Consider the following 19481-nt stretch of genomic DNA (forward strand, 5'->3'; position numbering starts at 1 on the left):
CCAAGTTAATTCCGAATGTGTAAACCTGCTAAATCTGCAGGGGGTTGAATACTACTTGTAGGCACTGTATGTTTTCAAAAATTTGTGCTTGTTGCTTATGGCAACAGTGATCTACGCACGCGGGAAAACAACATGGTGGAGTCTAATGCGTTATTCACAGCAACTGAGAGCAGAGGAATGATAAAATTCTTATTTCCGCAAGGAAAGTCCGAGAAGGATATTTATGGTGATATGTTGCAGACATTGGGGATCAATGCCCTTCATATTCCACAGTTAAGAGCTGGGTTGCCGAATTTAAAACAAGCCACTTCAGCACCAATCATGAGGAACATCCTGGATGACCGAGAGTGGTTGCTGTTCCGGACATCGTCGATTAAGTGCACAACCTCATACTGGAGAATCAACGAATTTCAGCTAAAGCAATAGCAAACATCATGGGAATTTCCTGTGAACGTGTTTGTATCATTATTCATAACATTTGGATATGAGGAAGCTATATGCAAAGTGGGTCCCAAAATGTTAGACAACAGATGAGAGAAGCATGCGAGTGAAACCTTTCTGGTCCATTTGTCAGCGTTTCCAGACTGATAAGAACTTCCTGGATCGACTGGTCACTATGGATGAGACTTGGATTTATTTGTATGACCCTGAAAATAAGAAGTCAAAAGAGTGGAGGCACAGTGGTTCTCCTTGTCCAAAGACGCTCAGTGTGCAAAAATCAGCCACTAAGGTGATGGTGTCTGTGTTCTGGGATAAGGAAGGTGTGCTGCTAGTGGACTAACTTCAAAAGGGTTCCACCATCAATGCAAGGTGTTACATTGAACTTTTGGACAAATTAAAGGCAGCTCTGAAGGCCACAAGGCGCGGCAAGCTGTCCAAAGGAATCTTGTTCCTGCAAGACAACGCCTCTGCTGACACTGCACAAGTGACCATGACAAAACTGGCAGAGCTGGGCTTCCAGCTGGTTGACCACCCACCTTATTCACCAGATCTAGCTCTCTCCAACTATCATCTGTTTTCAAACCTGAAGAAATACCTCAAGGGTACTAAATTTCACACAATTTCTGATTCCATTGCTGCTACAGATGCCTGACTCGAGGCACCACCAAAATCCTTCTTTTTGTTAGGCTTACAGAACTAGGAATACCGATGTAAGAAGTGTGTTGACATCAATAGAGAGTATGTGGAATAAATGTAAAGTTTCATCATCTTATTTCATTTCTTTCTGGGTAAAGCCAAAGACTTATCAGCAGCCCCTCGTATAGCAAAACATATGTAATAGCAACCAATTTTCTGTGAGAAATTCTTCATTTTCTTCAACAATTTCAAGTGTACCAACACTTTTGGCCATGACTGTATGTCACAAGCTCCTAAAGCATCTCTACGAGAGCCAGAACGAGGCTCTCATGGAGATGTATTGAGTTGTAATCTACAGCTTGCTCCAGAAAACACTGAAGCTGCCAGCAGGTCATAAATCACAAGAGACTGATTAGCGTGGTGGTGATAGAAGATGACGCCGACAGAAGGGGAGTATAAGACAGGAGTCAGGTGACTTAGATTTTAAGCACCACTCGAGTGGTGCTTTAAAAAAATGCTGTATTGGTGCTTTAATGGTTCAGTTCTGAAGCTTATGTTCCTATTGTAGCACTTTTTATGGTGGGCAGTGCTCATTATGGGCATTCCGAAAATTCTGGAGTTATGCAGACCCATATATAGCAATCTGCAGTACGTAGTATATTCTGAAACTTTTTAGTGAAACATTTTCAGCAATTTGCACTACAGTAGCTCTTCTGTAATGGAAATTGGTCTTCACAATTCGGTCCTTGTCAAAATAGCTCAGATCCTTATGCAAGCCACTTTTACTGCTTCCAACACATCAATAAGTGCCTATTCACTTTCTGGTTAAGATATTCCCATGCTTTGATATTTTCTACTATTAAGAGATAATCACAGATATTCCAAATGTTATTCCTTTCACCTGTCAGTAGATTTATGTACCGTATTTTTCGCTTTATAAGACGCACTTTTGTTCCCCCAAATTTTGGGGGAAAGTAGGGGGTGCATTTTATAATCCGAATATACGGGGGTGTGTGTATGTGTCTATATATATATATATATGTGTATATATATATATATATATATATATATACACACACACACACACACACACACACACACACACACACACACACACACACACACACACACAGAGTCCAGTGGAGGTGCGGGCAGCTCTGATGCGGTGCTGGGGGCTGCTGGGGGCAGGAAAAGCTGGGAGCGGCAGCGTTTGATCTCCTGCTCCCGCTCATATAATATGCACAGCCGCTGTCCATCAGAAGCGTGGTGCTGAAACTGCATCGCGCTGATGGGCTGGGGGAGCTGCACATATTATATCTGCCTGTGCTTACCTTTGATCGCACAGGATCCCCCCTCCCCCTGTGTTAGCTATAGCCTCCCGTGCTGCTGCCCATAGTAAAATAATAAACTCTTTACTCACCTCCTCCAGCGTCTGCCCGGTCTCCTTCCTGCTGCTGTGATTAGGCATGCAGAGATATCTCTCTGCTGTCCCGATCACATGACCTGCACTAGAACCAGAAAGTAGGAAGTGCAGGAGATGGGAGGAGCTCAACCCCGAGGAGGGAGACACAAGACAAGACAGTGCTACAGAAGGTAAGGAAAGAGTTTATTTTACTAAAAGCAGCAACATGGGGCGATATATAACAGAGGGTGATGTCTGCCTGCCCCAGTGGGCCTGTCTGCCTGCCCCAGTGGGCCTGTCTGCCTGCCCCAGTGGGCCTGTCTGCCTGCCCCAGTGGGCCTGTCTGCCTGCTAGAGTGGGCCTGTCTGCCTGCTAGAGTGGGCCTGTCTGCCTGCTAGAGTGGGCCTGTGTGCCAGCCACAGTGGGCCTGTGTGCCAGCCACAGTGGGCATGTGTGCCAGCCACAGTGGAAATTTGGCATCACTGGAGGACATGTTCAATATAAGGTGGCCATATGCAGATTAAGGGGGCTAATTTTAGGATGAGGGGGCTATGAGGGACATATACCCTATATTATTTGTTAGACGGACACTGGCATTATAAGACGGACCCCATTTATTAAAAAATTCTCTATTCCTTCACCAAATTTGGGGGTGCATCTTATAATCAGGTGCGTCTTATAAAGCGAAAAATACGGTATATGTAGAGTGGCGCAGGGTGGTAGTTGAGGGCGAGAGATTGACTTCAGATGCCCGACATGCTACATGAAATACATGGCCCTGGCTGAGTATGTGGACTTTGGTCATGTGCACATACATACCCTTAATGGGAACAGTTAATTCAAGTTTTATGTTAAACATTTTTTAAAGTTTTTTTTTTTTATTTCACATGACTTTTATTTTGGTTTTATTCTCACCACTGAGTCTCATAATGCCCTGACACTTTCTGTTCAGCAGAGATTACTTTGTTGAAATTATCTTATTATCACAGGTAGGATTAGATTGAAAGGTACCACTAATGTATAGATACACAGGCTTAGGCCCCCTTCACCAGTCAGTGATTCTCGTACGTATGTTGTAGTTTTTATATGTACCAGAATGCACGGATATATACAGACCCTTTAAAATCAATGGGTCTGCGCACACATCAGTTATTCTCACTGACTTGTTTCCATTCAGCGCACAAGCGTGTCCGTGTGCTCTTCGCGCAGACAAATCCGTCTTTTTCTGGAATTACTGATGCCCCACGGAAAACGTACCAGAAAAAACACGTCCATTTAAAAGAAAAAACTTTTTAAAGTCACCCATCTCCAGAAAAGCTGTCTTCAGCCGCTGCTTTCTCTGCTTCCCCGCCGGCTAATTATGCTCATACATATGCACTGCATAGCCAACCTGGAAGTAGTTGCAGAGGGGAGACTATGATCATCAGTCATTTAGGAAAACATTGGATCATTCAAAGATCCTCAATGAACTTCTGGAGTGAGTTTGCTGCACTGAAAGTAAAGGGGACTAATAATATTGCTCGCCCCACTTTTCATAAACAATGAATTTCGTTCAACTTCACAATTGTGTCCCACTTGTTGTTGATTCTTCAACATAACATTTACATTTATTTACTTTATGTTTGAAGCCTGAAATGTGGGAAAAGGTTGAAAAATTCTAGGGGGCCGAATAATTTTGCAAGGCACTGTAACCACCCTAATTAGGTCAGTGAAAAACGTGTGCATTTTTCACTGACATGTGAAGGGGGCTTTAGGACGGAGTCACACGGCCGGAGTCGGGTGAGGCGATGCGAAACTCGCGTGAGATATGAGCAAGTGTGACTCTGGCCTTACCATTGCACACTAACCTGTGCACATGGTAGAGAGCATGCCCGCAACACTTTTCAATAGAAGTCAATGAATATCTCCTCTGTATTGGATACTGTAAATCATAGTTTCCAATTTTGCTAACAGCATCTAAGACATGATAGATGTCCCTATATAATCATGTAAATAAACTGGAATAAAAAAAATAAATAGAAAATTAAAACAAATTAGAATTCACTTAGATTAATTAGTGAAAAAATTGAGGTGGTACATTTTCTTTAACAGCAATTGTGTGTGTGTATGTGTGTGTACAGTATATTGTGTGTGTGTGTGTGTGTGTACAGTATATTGTGTGTGTGTGTGTGTGTGTGTGTGTGTGTGTATCTGCTACCCTTTATGCCGACTTCACACTGTGCGGGGCAGTGCAATCTTCACCAATAAATCCATCAGCTTTATCCTTTTCTTGGGTACACTGCATTTGTCCAGTATCTCAGGAAACACTTAAGTAATATATATTTGAGAAGACAAACATCAATGGCAAGCACTTAGCAAAGCACAGTGAAGATACTCTCATGGGAATATGATACTGTACTGAACAAAATGTACCTGCTCTTCTCATTGAGCCATGCTACAATTTCATAATCGTACAATTTATGCAGCAATGTACATGATACAATGCCATTATATCTACATTTTATAGCAACACTTTCGGTCTAGTGCTAATAGTGCATTGCAAATTAATTCCAGTGCATAGATATAAACATACGTAAAAATACAAGTGTGTGTGTGTACAGTATAATTATTGATTGCTAATTTTTCAACTGGCTAACACGGTACCAAAACCTTTTTTCTTTTAACTGTACAGCATAAGATATATAACACAGAGGTGTCTTAATTGATGCGGTGGGTGAGGATGTAATGATCTTGTATTTATGGATATGGTTATCATAATCGGCTTTCACCTTGAAAGCAACCTCTGAGGCTTGCCATTTGAAGAATCTGTCTCTGTTTACACCTGCTATGTCAGCTTCCTTTATTGTTAAGGAGCTGTTAAAGCAGCAATCAGCTGCCTGCAGAATGTGTCAAACTGCTCAAGCAATTGCTAATTAGAAGGGAATGTTTACTTTACATCTTGCTCCAATTTTATGTGACACGCCATCAAACTGCCTAATTAAATCTGCCATACCCTTTCATCTACAGCAATTTCTTCAAAAGACACACATCTTGACATATGCAGCCAGTGCCACCCACAATAATCTATTTTCCAATTTACTTGTTTTCGCAGAAGGCAAATTAGCCACAAACCTTATAAACTTTTGCCATCTTGTAATACATTCCAATGAGATGCTATATGCCCAAAATATACCTATAATGCACATAATAACCACTCCAAGAGCAGGTTCACAACACTGTAGATGCATTTAATACACACCTAATAAATTGTGCTGCTCTTTGTATGCCTCAGCAATTGATTTCAGCACTATTTTTAGTGGTTAAAAAAAAAAAGTTTGCTCGCTAGAAATCCAGAAAGCGAGCCTGTGTGCTGTGGCAGTGTGCTTCCTCTGTCAAGTGACAGATGACTGTGCTAGCCCAGTGCCTTTTATTTCCTCAAGAATGATAAATCCCTCCAGTTTTCTAAAACAAGCAATGAAAAATGAGCTCTTACCAAACATGAAGGGATCCTTACAGCCTGTGATATGATGTATCCAGCTTCGTAAACAATCCTCCCTTTGAGTGTCTTGCTGTGTGAGCACACATGCATAACACAACAGAGAGGACTTATATAAATAGGACAGCCAGTCCTGACTGAGTCTGCATATTGCTTGGCTGCTCTCAGTTCAGTGACATGCGCTTACAGCACTACTCTACTTCTGAATGGGGAAGGCTGCAAATAGCTCTTCATCGAAACACACACAAAGCTGTCACGTTTTGAGACATGTTGGAAATACTCCATGGACTGAAATACAAAGCATGGACTCAATCATTTTCTTTTATTCAATCAAAACAATTATTTTTTTTTACCCCATCACTCCCCCCCAGCCTGTTTTCACCTTCCTGACCCAGCTATTTTTTTTTCAATTCTGACCAGTGTCTCTTTATGGTGTAATAATGTGGCACCCCTAAGGGTCCAGTCGCCACAGAGGTACTGCACCTCAGCCAGAGGTGTGGAACCCCATCCCTTGTAAGTTGGACCACAGTACACACATACTCTAAGGCAGGGGTGGGCAATTAATTTTCCCATGGGGCCGCATGAGAAATTGGGATGGTTTTAGAGAGCCGGACTAATATAATTAACTCGGTTCTACATATATATATATATATATATATATATATATATATATATATATATATATACACACAAACACGCATATATACTGTGCGCGTATCTATATATATAATTGCCTTATTCTGTCTGTCTGTCTGTCTGTCTGTCTGTCTGTCATGCTCCGAAATTGTGTCCTTACGGTGACACAAAGCTGATTGGCCGCTGGGCTCGCCATGGCCCCGCCCCCCCACACGGATTGGCCTCTCGCCCCGGCTCTCTGCAGGCCCCGCCCCCCTCACGCAATGCACGCTCGCTCGCTCTGGCCCAACTGACACGGAGCCCCGATTCCCAGGTGAGTACACACACAAACATCAGATCACACTCACTCTCACACTCACTCTCACACACACCTCACACATCACAACATGCTGGGATATCGCTTGCTTCTACACCGGCTCCGTCAGGATCCCAGCAGCGCCAGACATAACCTTGCGATGCTGGGATCTTCACGGAGACCGTGAACGCTGGTAACCATTATACACATCGGGTAACTAAGGTCCCTTAGTTACCCGATGTGTATCATAGTTACCAGTGTACACCGGCTCACACTCACTCTCACACACACCTCACACACACATCACATCGCATCCACACATCAAGGTCCTGCAGCGCCGGAAAATACAGACACATAACAGCACACACACATAACAGCACACACATACACACACACAAATCAGATCACACTCACTCACACACACACACACATCACATCGCATCCACATACTCACAACATCCTGGGATATCGCTTGCTTCTCGGCGGCGATACTGGCTGTTGTGATCTTCCAGGACCTGCCGGAGGATCACATGGCCAGAAGCATGTGATATCCCCGGATGTTGTGAGTATAAGCGCGTATGTGCGATATCGTCAGTGTCTGTGTGTGTGAGTGGATGCGATCGGGTGTGTGTGAGTGGATGCGATCGGGTGTGTGTGAGTGGATGCGATCGGGTGTGTGTGAGTGGATGCGATCGGGTGTGTGAGTGTCGGCAGAGGAGCACGGCGTGCTGGAGGAGGCTGGGAGCAGAGAGGCTGATCATGGGGAAGGCTGGGAGGAGAGAGGCTGATGCTGGGGGAGGCTGGGAGGGGGAGGCTGGGACGAGGGAGGCTGATGCTGGTGGAGGCTGATGCTTGGGGAGGCTGGGAGCGGAAGGCTGATGCTGAGGGAGGCTGGGAGAGGGAGGCTGGGAGGAAGGAGGCTGGGAGGAGAGAGGCTGATCCTGGGGAAGGCTGGGAAGGGGAGGCTGATGCTGGGGGAGGCTGGAAGGAGAGAGGCTGGAAGGAGAGAGGCTGATGCTGGTGGAGGCTGATGCATGGGGAGGCTGATGCTGGGGGAGGCTGGAAGGAGAGAGGCTAATGCAGGTGGAGGCTGATGCTTGGGGAGGCTGATGCTGGGGGAGACTGGGAGGGGAAGGCTGATGCTGAGGGAGGCTGGGAGGAAGGAGGCTGGGAGGAGAGAGGCTGATCCTGGGGAAGGCTGGGAACGGGAGGCTGATGCTGAGGGAGGCTGGAAGGAGAGAGGCTGATGCTGGGGGAGGCTGGAAGGAGAGAGGCTGATGCTGGTGGAGGCTGATGCTTGGGGAGGCTGATGCTGGGGGAGACTGGGAGCGGAAGGCTGATGCTGAGGGAGGCTGGGAGAGGGAGGCTGGGAGGAAGGAGGCTGGGAGGAGAGAGGCTGATCCTGGGGAAGGCTGGGAAGGGGAGGCTGATGCTGGGGGAGGCTGGAAGGAGAGAGGCTGGAAGGAGAGAGGCTGATGCTGGTGGAGGCTGATGCATGGGGAGGCTGATGCTGGGGGAGACTGGGAGCAGAAGGCTGATGCTGAGGGAGGCTGGGAGGAAGGAGGCTGGGAGGAAGGAGGCTGGGAGGAGAGAGGCTGATCCTGGGGAAGGCTGGGAAGGGGAGGCTGATGCTGAGGGAAGCTGGAAGGAGAGAGGCTGATGCTGGGGGAGGCTGGAAGGAGAGAGGCTGAGGCTGGGAGGAGAGAGGCTGATGCTGGGGAAGGCTGATGCTGAGGGAGGCTGGGAGGGGAAAGCTGATGCTGGGGAAGGCTGGGAGGACGGAGGCTGGGAGGAGAGAGGCTGATCCTGGGGAAGGCTGGGAGAGGGAGGCTGATGCTGGAGGAGGCTGGAAGGAGAGAGGCTGATGCTGGCGGAGGCTGATGCTGGGGAGGCTGGGAGAGGGAGGCTGATGCTGAGGGAGGCTGGGAGGAGGGAGGCTGGGAGAGGTAGGCTGAGAGAAGAGAGGCTGATGCACACACACACACACACACACACACACACACACACACACGCGCGCGCACTGCACAACACACCACACACACACACACACACTGGGAACCACAAACAACTGCCCTACACAGACACCCACACACACAGACAACGCTGCACACACACAACACCCAACACACAAACACCGCGGCACACACAAATATACGCACATACCGCACAACACACACATTGCTCAAAACATACCTCCCCCCAAAACACACCACACACACACAAACCGCGCAACACACACACAACGCTACAGACACACAGCGCTCCACAAACAACGCAACACACATACAACACCGCTCTCACCCCCCGACACACCCAGACAACACCCAGAACATGTACAGCGCCCTACACAAACACTTGGTAACTACAGACAACAACATCTCTCTCTCTCTATATATATAACAAAAATCATACATGAACTACACAATACGTAAATTCTAGAATACCCGATGCGTAGAATCGGGCCACCTTCTAGTAATATATATACACATACACACAATGTATACATACACACACACAATCCCCATATACTACATCACTACACCCACCACATATTACACCTGTAATATACATCAGTATACACTACACCTGTAATAAACTACACCTCTATATACTATACCACTATATATTACATCACTACACCCCTATATACAACTGTAATATGCTACATCACTATATACTACACCTGTAATAAACTGCAGCACATCACTATATACTACACCTGTGATAATAACCTACATCACTACACCCCTATATACTACACTTGTATTATACTACATCACTACACCCCTATATACTACATTTGTATTATACTACATCACTACACCCCTATATACTACACTTGTATTATACTACACTCCTATATACTACACCTGTATTATACTACACCACTACACCCCTATAAATACCTGTATTATACTACACCACTACACCTGTAATATACTACACCACTACACCCCATATACACCTGTAATATACTACACCACTACACCCTTATATACACCTGTAATATACTACACCAGTACACCCCTATATACACCTGTAATATACTATATGAGAAAAGAGTAACCCCGGCACACTACAACTCCCAGAAAAAAGGCAAAATGCAAAAAGTTGTATGCAATATTTTTATTAACACAATAGTTCCTTGAATGCTTTTTTTCAGAAAAAATGAATATGGTCCAACAAACTGGACGTTTCGGCCACAGGCCTTCGTCAACATGGACTATTATCATGCACAATCAAATGTATGCGATTATTCAGTAAAGGACTAGGAGTTATGGAAATGAGTAGAGTCTCATATGTTTATCACTGTGTCAATTCGCATAAGTATGCGAATTGACACAGTGATAAACATATGAGACTCTACTCATTTCCATAACTCCTAGTCCTTTACTGAATAATCGCATACATTTGATTGTGCATGATAATAGTCCATGTTGACGAAGGCCTGTGGCCGAAACGTCCAGTTTGTTGGACCATATTCATTTTTTCTGAAAAAAAGCATTCAAGGAACTATTGTGTTAATAAAAATATTGCATACAACTTTTTGCATTTTGCCTTTTTTCTGGGAGTTGTAGTGTGCCGGGGTTACTCTTTTCTCATGTGCTATTTTTTACCCTAGAGCACCTACTTTATCGGTGACGCGGAGCTTCTCTCCTTTATCCTGTAATATACTACACCCCTATATACACCTGTATTATACTACACCCCTATATACACCTGTATAATACAGGTGTATATAGGGGTGTAGTGGTGTAGTATAATACAGGTGTATATAGGGGTGTAGTATAATACAGGTGTATATAGGGGTGTAGTATAATACAGGTGTATATAGGGGTGTAGTGGTGTAGTATAATACAGGTGTATATAGGGGTGTAGTATAATACAGGTGTATATAGGGGTGTAGTATATTACAGGTGTATATAGGGGTGTAGTGGTGTAGTATAATACAGGTGTATATAGGGGTGTAGTATTATACTACACTCCTATATACACCTGTATTATACTACACCACTACACACCTATAAAACTACACCACTACACCCCCCCATATACCACACCTGTAAAACTACATTCCCATATACTAAACCACTACACCCCAAATATTTGTCAAAAGTTACCCCTCTCCCCCAGCCCCCCGCCTGCCCGCCCCCATTGTCCCCGCAGGTTACTAGTAACCACTCACCTCTCTTCTTATCGTCCCCGTCCTCAGACACCTCCGTTCGAGCCCCCCGCTGAGCTGCTTCTCCTTCACATGGCCAGGCTGCGCCGACGCTGTATTCCTAGGAGCCCCCGCCGCTGCCTCTCTCCATACGGCCCCCGCCTCTGCAGCTTCTCCTGCCGGGCGGGAACTTTTCAAATGACACACGCGCCGTACTGACGATATCAGGGCGCGCGTGTGTCACAGAGAAAAGTGTCGGGCAAGGAACAGAGGAGAGATTCCTGCGTTCCGCTGCCTACACTGTGTGGAGCTTCAGGATCTGTCCTCTGTTTCCTGCCCGACACGCAGCGTGTGATGAGGGTCAGGGACGGCTCCAGGTTTTTGTGGGCCCCGGGCGGAAGAGTCCCAGTGGGCCCCATCAACACGCAGACACACATACGTACACATACATATTTAAAGACAAGCTCACAAAAATACATATAGAACGGACACATCTATACAGCCATATACACTGACATACATAGATACACATTATACATGCCTACAGACACACAGCTCTGCTGCATACATACAGACACACATAGCTCTGCTACAGACACACATAGCTCTGCTGCATACATACAGACACACATAGCTCTGCTACAGACACACATAGCTCTGCTACAGACACACATAGCTCTGCTACATACATACATAGCTCTGCTACATACATACATAGCTCTGCTACATACATACACACATAGCTCTGCTACACATATACATACAGACACATAGCTCTGCTACATACACACATAGCTCTGCTACATACATACACACATAGCTTTGCTACATAAATACATACATAGCTCTGCTACATACATACACACATAGCTCTGCTACATACATACACACATAGCTCTGCTACATACATAGCTCTGCTACATACATACACACATAGCTCTGCTACATACAGGCACACATAGCTCTGCTACATACATAGCTCTGCTACATACAGACACACATAGCTCTGCTACATACAGACACACATAGCTCTGCTACATACATACACACATAGCACTGCTACATACACACATAGCACTGCTACATACAGACACACATAGCTCTGCTACATACAGACACACATAGCTCTGCTACATACATACACACATAGCACTGCTACATACAGACACACATAGCTCTGCTACATACAGACACACATAGCTCTGCTACATACATAGCTCTGCTACATACAGACACACATAGCTCTGCTACATACAGGCACACATAGCTCTGCTACATACATAGCTCTGCTACATACAGACACACATAGCTCTGCTACATACAGACACACATAGCTCTGCTACATACATACACACATAGCACTGCTACATACACACATAGCACTGCTACATACAGACACACATAGCTCTGCTACATACAGACACACATAGCTCTGCTACATACAGACACACATAGCTCTGCTACATATATACATACATACACATTGTTCTGCTACATACACACATAGCTCTGCTACATACATACACACATAGCTCTGCTACATATATACATACAGACAGACACACACGCGGCTCTGGGGCCCAGCACATACGGCACCGGGGAGGTAGGTGGGGTTGGGGGGTTTGCAGGGAATACACCTAGGGGGGGAGAAGAGCCCATACAGCTCACCAGGGCCCATAAATCGGGGGGTGGGGAGGGCACATACCGCTCAGGTCACGGTGGAGAGGGGGCCCACACAGAGCCGGAAAGAAGAACTGTGCTGGGGTCGCTGGCTGGCACTGCAACTCTCATCTGTGGGATGAGCAGGACGCCGGCCGGTAGCTCCGCCCACAGATGAAGTTCAACCAGGAAGTCTTTGCTCCTTAAAGGGACGGCGCCGCAGATTCCTGCCGAGGACTGCGGTCCCCGGAACTCGGCCCGGGGACAGCAGAACTAAGGCGAGTGGGCCCCGGCCAAGGGGCACCAGAACTGACGAGGCCGAGTGAGCCCCCCCGGCTCTCCAGGGCCCCGGAATTTGCCCGGGCACTGATGAGGGCAATCTGACCACGCGCCTCCCGGAGCCTGGAGCTCCGGACAACAGGTCGGATTCCCCTCATCAGTGACCAGCCAGCAAGGACGCCCTGAGCCAGGCGGGCCGGACACAGAGAGTAGGCGGGCCGAATGTGGCCCGCGGGCCACCCCTTGCCCAGGTCTGCTCTAAGGCCATGTGCCCACGTGTGCGTATTCCATGCAGTTACGCTGCGTTCTTCACCGCAGCGTAACTGCATGCGTCCTGCATTCCCTGCACAATCTATGAAGATTGTGCATAATCCATGCCCACGTGGCGTTTTAGAACGCAGTGATTTGCATGCTGCCAAATCGCTGCGTTCTACAAAGCAACATGTCACTTCTTTCGTGCGCTCTGCATGCTGTCTCCATTCTATCTATAGGGAGAGGCCGTATCCAGAGCGCACCAATTTTTGCAGTCGGCAAAGTTTCAGAACGGAGCTTTTCAGCTGCGCTCTGAAGCGGACATGCAGTGACTTTACGCTGCGGTGGAGAGAGCACACACGTGGGCACAGTCTTAGTACAGCTACACTCCATTAGGCTGTGGTTAGGGTGAGTTCCACCTTAGGGAGAGCACAGTCCCTAAGCCAGTCTGGAGGTGGCGTTAGTTAGTGGGTGGACACTTAGAACGGAGTTCAGAAAGTGAAACTAGACAGTTGGAGTAAGAAGAACGAAGGAGGAAGCAGAGGGGAGAGGTTCTGAGGACTGGAACCGGAGAGCCTCATCCTAGGAAAGAAAAGGATGAAGGGGTCCTAGAGCCATGAGAAGGACCACCCATGGGCTTGCATCCACATCTGACACACCGGTGTGGAGGGACTTGGCCGCAAAGGGGACCGGACCCTAGACTAGTGGAGAACTACAAGGCTCAGCTAGCAAAAACGGAGGTTGAGGTAACTTCATATGCCAAAACCAGAACCACACGCAAATCAATTGAAAAGGTGACTACAGAGGGCCAGGGGATTAGGCAGAAGAGCCTCCCAAAACAGTGTCCGCAGACACTGGCTCAAGGCACTGTTTGTGAGATGCAGGGCAGGAAAGTGAAGCCAGCGTAGGAAGACGACCAGGAAAGGGACACAGGTACACCGGTCTTGTGACTCCGAATTACCTGGGGATCGACTGGATTCCATTACTGCAAGACTCAGCACTCCAAGGGCAGTATTTGACCGGCCATGATAATCAGGAACTGACAACTGTGAGTAAAGAACTTGTGACTGCATCTCGCTGTGTCCTGGACTCATTGCCTGCGCCACCAGTCCCGAGCCATCAAAACATCCCACTGGCCTACGGTTGCCCTGGGGGGGGCAACTCACCTGTGGGGAGCTGTACCATCTCAGCTGCATCACCATCTGCCCCTACGATCCCGTCCAAGCAGCGTCGTCCATACCTGGCCAAAGACCACAGGTGGCATCACGAATCATTATTCCTGTAAATATATTATCTCTCCCATTTAAACGACACCACCAGGGTCACCGACTAGGGCCCTGCCGCTGCAACATCATAGGATTGAACTGGCCCGGTTCCAGTGTCCCCCCAAAACAGGCCCTGGTGGAGGGTGTCAATAACTCTAGAACGATTCAATGGCTCCCAGTGATTCTGAGAATATTTTTTCGTGACACATTGTACTTCATGATACAGGTAAACTTAGGATGATATTTTTTGCGTTTACTGATGGAAATATCAGAAATTTACATAAAACTTTGAAAATTGTGCAATTTTCAAACTTTTAATTATTATGCTCTTAAACCAGCGGGTTATACGACGCAAAATAGTTAATAAATAAAATTTCCCACATGTCTACTTTACATCAGCACAATTTTTGAAACACAATTTTTTTATTAGGCCATGTGCGCACGTTGCATCCTATTCCGCAGCGTGTAAGTCACTGCCTGTGCGTCTCAGAACGCAACGTGCGCACATTCCTAGAGAATTCATGCGATCAGAAGGGCAGTGAGCCCCATAGGGGTGAATGGACCCCATGACGATCGGGAGGGTGCAAGGTTAGGAAAGGGTTAATAGGTTTGCATGGGATGGGGGATGTGTGGGAGTACAGGATTGGTAGTAGGGAGCTGTAAGGGGATTGGGGGGGAGCAAGGAAGGGGTGGGGTGTTGGGAGAGGTATAAGAGAGGGGGGTGTGCTGTTTACCTCTTCTTTCGTCGATTGATCTTTGTGTCCCACCCGCCCGCCCTGATATATAATTATATGTATATGTTCAAAAAAAAAAAAAAAAAAAGATAAAAAAAAAAAAATAAAAAGGTGAAAAGGTGATGGTTTTTCAAAAAGAAAAAAAAAAAAAAAAGAACTTTAAAAAAAAAAAAAAAAAGAGGAATAAAGGAGAATACAAGGTTGAGTTGCTAATTTATTGTTGTCACAGCGGGGTGATAGGTCCGTCTGAGAGGTTGGGAGTACCGACAGTCGGCTTGTTGGTACGAAGTCGCTCAAGGGGAGTGGCTTCGGAGTGGATGGGAACTTGTGGGCGGAGGTCCCGCAGGTTCTGGGTAGGGGTAATTAACGATGGAACGTTGTTACCCCTCACCTCGGGCCGGGTGGTCACGGCCGAGGTGGTCCTCTGGGCCGGTTTGGAGGTTACGGCCGGGGGGTTAGGAATGATGGTTTGCCTCTCGGACGGATCTATCGGTGTTTCTGGTTATACGGGTATATATATGTATAAGGTTAAGTTTAACAATTGAGTGGCATGTTGGGCCACAAGTTTGGTATACATATATACGGTAAAATAAAACTGTGGCCATTCCTGCAATAAAGTCGTGGTTCTCGTCTTCATTTAGGTAGATATGGTACGGGGGGTGTGTTTTACAGGATAACCTGCTTATCCCTTATAGATGCGTCATGGATACTTGCTCTGCCATAGACAGAGTGGGAAAAGCATCCAGAATGCATATTTTTCACAGTGCGGTCCCACTTGGCTCTTCAACATCCCCATAGACTTGCAGCAGAGCCGAGTGGGACCGCACTGTCAAAAAGAGCATGGCTGGCTGCGAGACAGTGCCGCGAGATCAGAATGAACTCGGATGAACTTCACCCGACTTCATTGTGATCGCGCGGCTCTGTGCGTGTGCCGCGGCTTGATTTGCGGTCACACGTGAAGGACTCACCTGTGATCGCAAATCCCCTGAGTGACTGCAGTGAGCCGCGCGATGAGCTGTCCTTTCACTCAGGTTACTCGCGGCCACGGCAGCAGTCCTCCACCCGAGAGCGGTGGCCGCCAGTAACCTCAGTGACAGCACAGCTGATCACGCGACTTGCTTCAGTTGCTGGATGGAGCTCACAGGAGCGGCGGTGTTCTACTGCCGCTCCTGTCAGCCTCCGATGTAGCAGAGCTCAAAGCGTCATGGGACCTTGCGTGGATTACGTCGGACCTGGAGTTGTTTTTGAAGGGTTAATAAAGTGGTGAAAGAGGGTGTTTTTTTGACTTTCATTCCAAATAAAGGATTTTTTGGATGTGTGTGTTTATTTTCTTAAACTTACAGGTTAATCATGGAAGGTATCTTGGGGAGACACCTGTCATGATTAATCTAGGACTCAGTAGCAGCTATGGGCTGCTGCCATTAACTCCTTATTACCCCGCTTGCCACCGCACCAGGGCAATTCGGGATGAGCCAGGTAAAGTCCCAGGACTGTCGCATCTAATGGATGCGGCAAATCCGGACGGCTGCTGGCTGATATTGTTAGGCTGGGGGGCTCCCCATAACGTGGATCTCCCTATCCTGAGAATACCAGCCTTCAGCCGAGTGGCTTTACCCTGGCTGTCCAACTAGTTATCCAAATTGGGGGGACCGCACGTCGTTTTTTTTCAATTTATTTATTTATTTTTTTACTGCTTGATATAGACATGTCCACCGGCGGCTGTGATCGGTTGCAGTGAGACAGCTGTCACTCAGCGTGGGGGCGTGTCTGACTGCAACCAATCATAGGCGCCGGTGGGCGGGGGAAGCAGGGAATACGTGATGGATTAATGAGCGGCCGGCATTTTCAAAAGAGAAGAAGCCGCCAGTGTGAACGCCGTGCAGCGCCGCGCAGGTGATCGTGGATCGTGAGTATGAGAGAGGGGGTGAGAGGGAGAGACAGACATGGACAGAGAGAGCAACCGACTGACAGACAGACCGACAGAGAGAGATAGACGAAAGACCTGCCTTTGTTATATTAAATAAACATGCGGATCGCAACAATAATGCAATGCAAACGCACTGCTTAACATTTTGGTGTTTTTCTACAACTCATTGATTTCAATGGGTGTAGAACGCTGCCAAAATGGCAAAATCAATTGACATGTTGCTTCTTCAAACACAGAGATTTTGACAAATTTTCTGCAACTGAAATGCTGCGTTTTTAAAAGCCTAGTGCACACAAGAAATCTCTAATTTCCATAGACTATGCCTGGAAATCAAAACGCATGCAGTTTTGCATTAAAGCGCTGCAGTTCAAAACGCTGCGGAAACGCAATAAAAAATGCAACGTGCGCACACAGCCTTAGGAAGTTAGAAGGGCTAAAAGTTTATCAGCAATTTCTCATTTTTCTAACAAAATTTACAAAACTATTTTTTTAGGGACCACATCACATATGAAGTGACTGAGGTGCCTAGGCGACAAAAGATATACAAAAGTGACACCATTATAAAAACTGCACCCCTCAAACCAACATCCAAGAAGTTGTTTAATCCTTCAGAGGCTTCACAGGAACCAAAGCAATGTGTAAGAAAAAAAAATGAGAATGTTACTTTTTCCCACAAAAATGTTACTTTATCCCCAAATTTAGCATTTTCACAAGGGTAACAGGAGAAAATACACCTTACAATTTGTTGTGCAATGTCACCTGAGTACACAGATACCCTATATGTGATGGAAATCTACTATTTGAGCGCATGGCAGGACTCGGAAGGGAAAGATCACCATTTGCATTTTAAGCCAGCTTTACACCTTACAATTAGGTGTGCGATCTCGTATGCGATGTGACACGCCCAGGTCGTATATGCGATTGAATGAGATTGCACGTAGGTCGTTCATTTGCTGTCACACGTGCGTTAGTAGTCTATGTTAAATTGATCAATTTTGTGTGCGATCCTTTAGATCATGTGTTCTGTGACGTATGCATTGGGCACCTTTTTTTTTTTTTTTATTTATTGACTTGCCAAGCGTGTGTAATGTGTAGGGAATGGGATGTGTTTTTACGCTGCTGCATGGAGGTGACCGGAGCTGCAGAACACACCGCCGCTCCGGTCAGCTTCACACAGCTAATGAAGACAGCCGCGCGATCAGCTGAGCTGTCACTGAGGTTACCCGCTGTCACTGGATCCAGCGGTGGATGCAGCGGTGGCCGCGGGTAACCTCAGTGACAGCTCAGCTGATCGCACTACTCACCGCTGCTCCTCTCACCTCCATGCAGCAACTGAGGTGAGTAGCGCGATCAGCTGAGCTGTCACTGAGGTTACCCACGGCCACCGCTGCATCCACCGCTGGATCCAGTGACAGCGGGTAACCTCAGTGACAGCTCAGCTGATCGCGCGGCTGTCTTCAGTAGCTGTGTGGAGGTGACCGGAGCGGCTGTGTCTGCTGCAGCTCCGGTCACCTCCATGCAGCAGCGCTGGATGCGACGCTGGACCATCCTGGAGTACGCCGGACATGGAGGGCTTTTTGGGGCTGATTAAAGTGGTTAACCAGGGTATATGTTTGTGTTTTTTATTTCTAATAAAGGATTTTTTCGGGCGTGTGTGTGTTTATTTACTGTAATTTACAGATTAATCATGGAAGGTGTCTCATAGACGCCTGACATGATTAATCTAGGATTTATTGGCAGCTATGGGCTGGCAATAACTCCTTATTACCCCGATTTGCCAACGCACCAGGGCAAATCGGGAAGAGCCGGGTACAGTCCCAGAACTGTCGCATCTAATGTATGCGGCAATTCTGGGCGGCTGCTGACTGATATTGTTAGGCTGGGGGGCTCCCCATAACGTGGAGCTCCCCATCCTGAGAATACCAGCCTTCAGCCGTATGGCTTTATCTGGCTGGTTTTAAAATTGGGGGGACCGCACGCCGTTTTTTTAATTATTTATTTCACTGCACAGTATAGACACGCCCACCGGCTGCTGTGATTGGGTGCAGTGTGACACCTGTCACTCAGCGTGGGGGCGTGTCTCACTGTAACCAATCATAGGCGCCGGTGGGCGGGGAAAGCAGGGAATACGAGATTGTTTAATGGGCGGCCGGCTTTTTCAAAACAGTAAAAGCCGCCGGAGCAGTGTGAACGCCGTGCAGCGCCGGGGATCGGGGATTGGTGAGTATGAGAGAGGGGGTAAGAGGGATAGACTGACATGGACAGAGAGAGAGGGACAGAGATAGTGACGGACTGACAGAGATTAGTGAATGACAGAC

The 19481-nt window shown here is 47.0% G+C and overlaps 1 protein-coding gene across 2 annotated transcripts in view; it reads right to left on the minus strand.

Annotated features, from left to right (window-relative positions):
• The window catches only part of AFF3 (ALF transcription elongation factor 3), a 731240-nt gene that overhangs the window by 592355 nt on the left and 119404 nt on the right, over nucleotides 1-19481 (minus strand). Inside the window, exon 1 of one of the 2 annotated variants that reach the window (XM_075336412.1) lies at nucleotides 5952-6108. The exons of the other annotated variant lie outside the window; for it this stretch is intronic. The gene's annotated coding sequence lies outside the window, so the exon portion shown is untranslated. Of the gene's footprint in view, nucleotides 1-5951; nucleotides 6109-19481 lie in introns of those variants that run through there. 2 annotated transcript variants of the gene reach the window in all.

Source organism: Anomaloglossus baeobatrachus, chromosome 2 (genome assembly GCF_048569485.1).
Source record: "Anomaloglossus baeobatrachus isolate aAnoBae1 chromosome 2, aAnoBae1.hap1, whole genome shotgun sequence".
Classification (NCBI taxonomy): Eukaryota; Metazoa; Chordata; class Amphibia; order Anura; family Aromobatidae; genus Anomaloglossus; species Anomaloglossus baeobatrachus.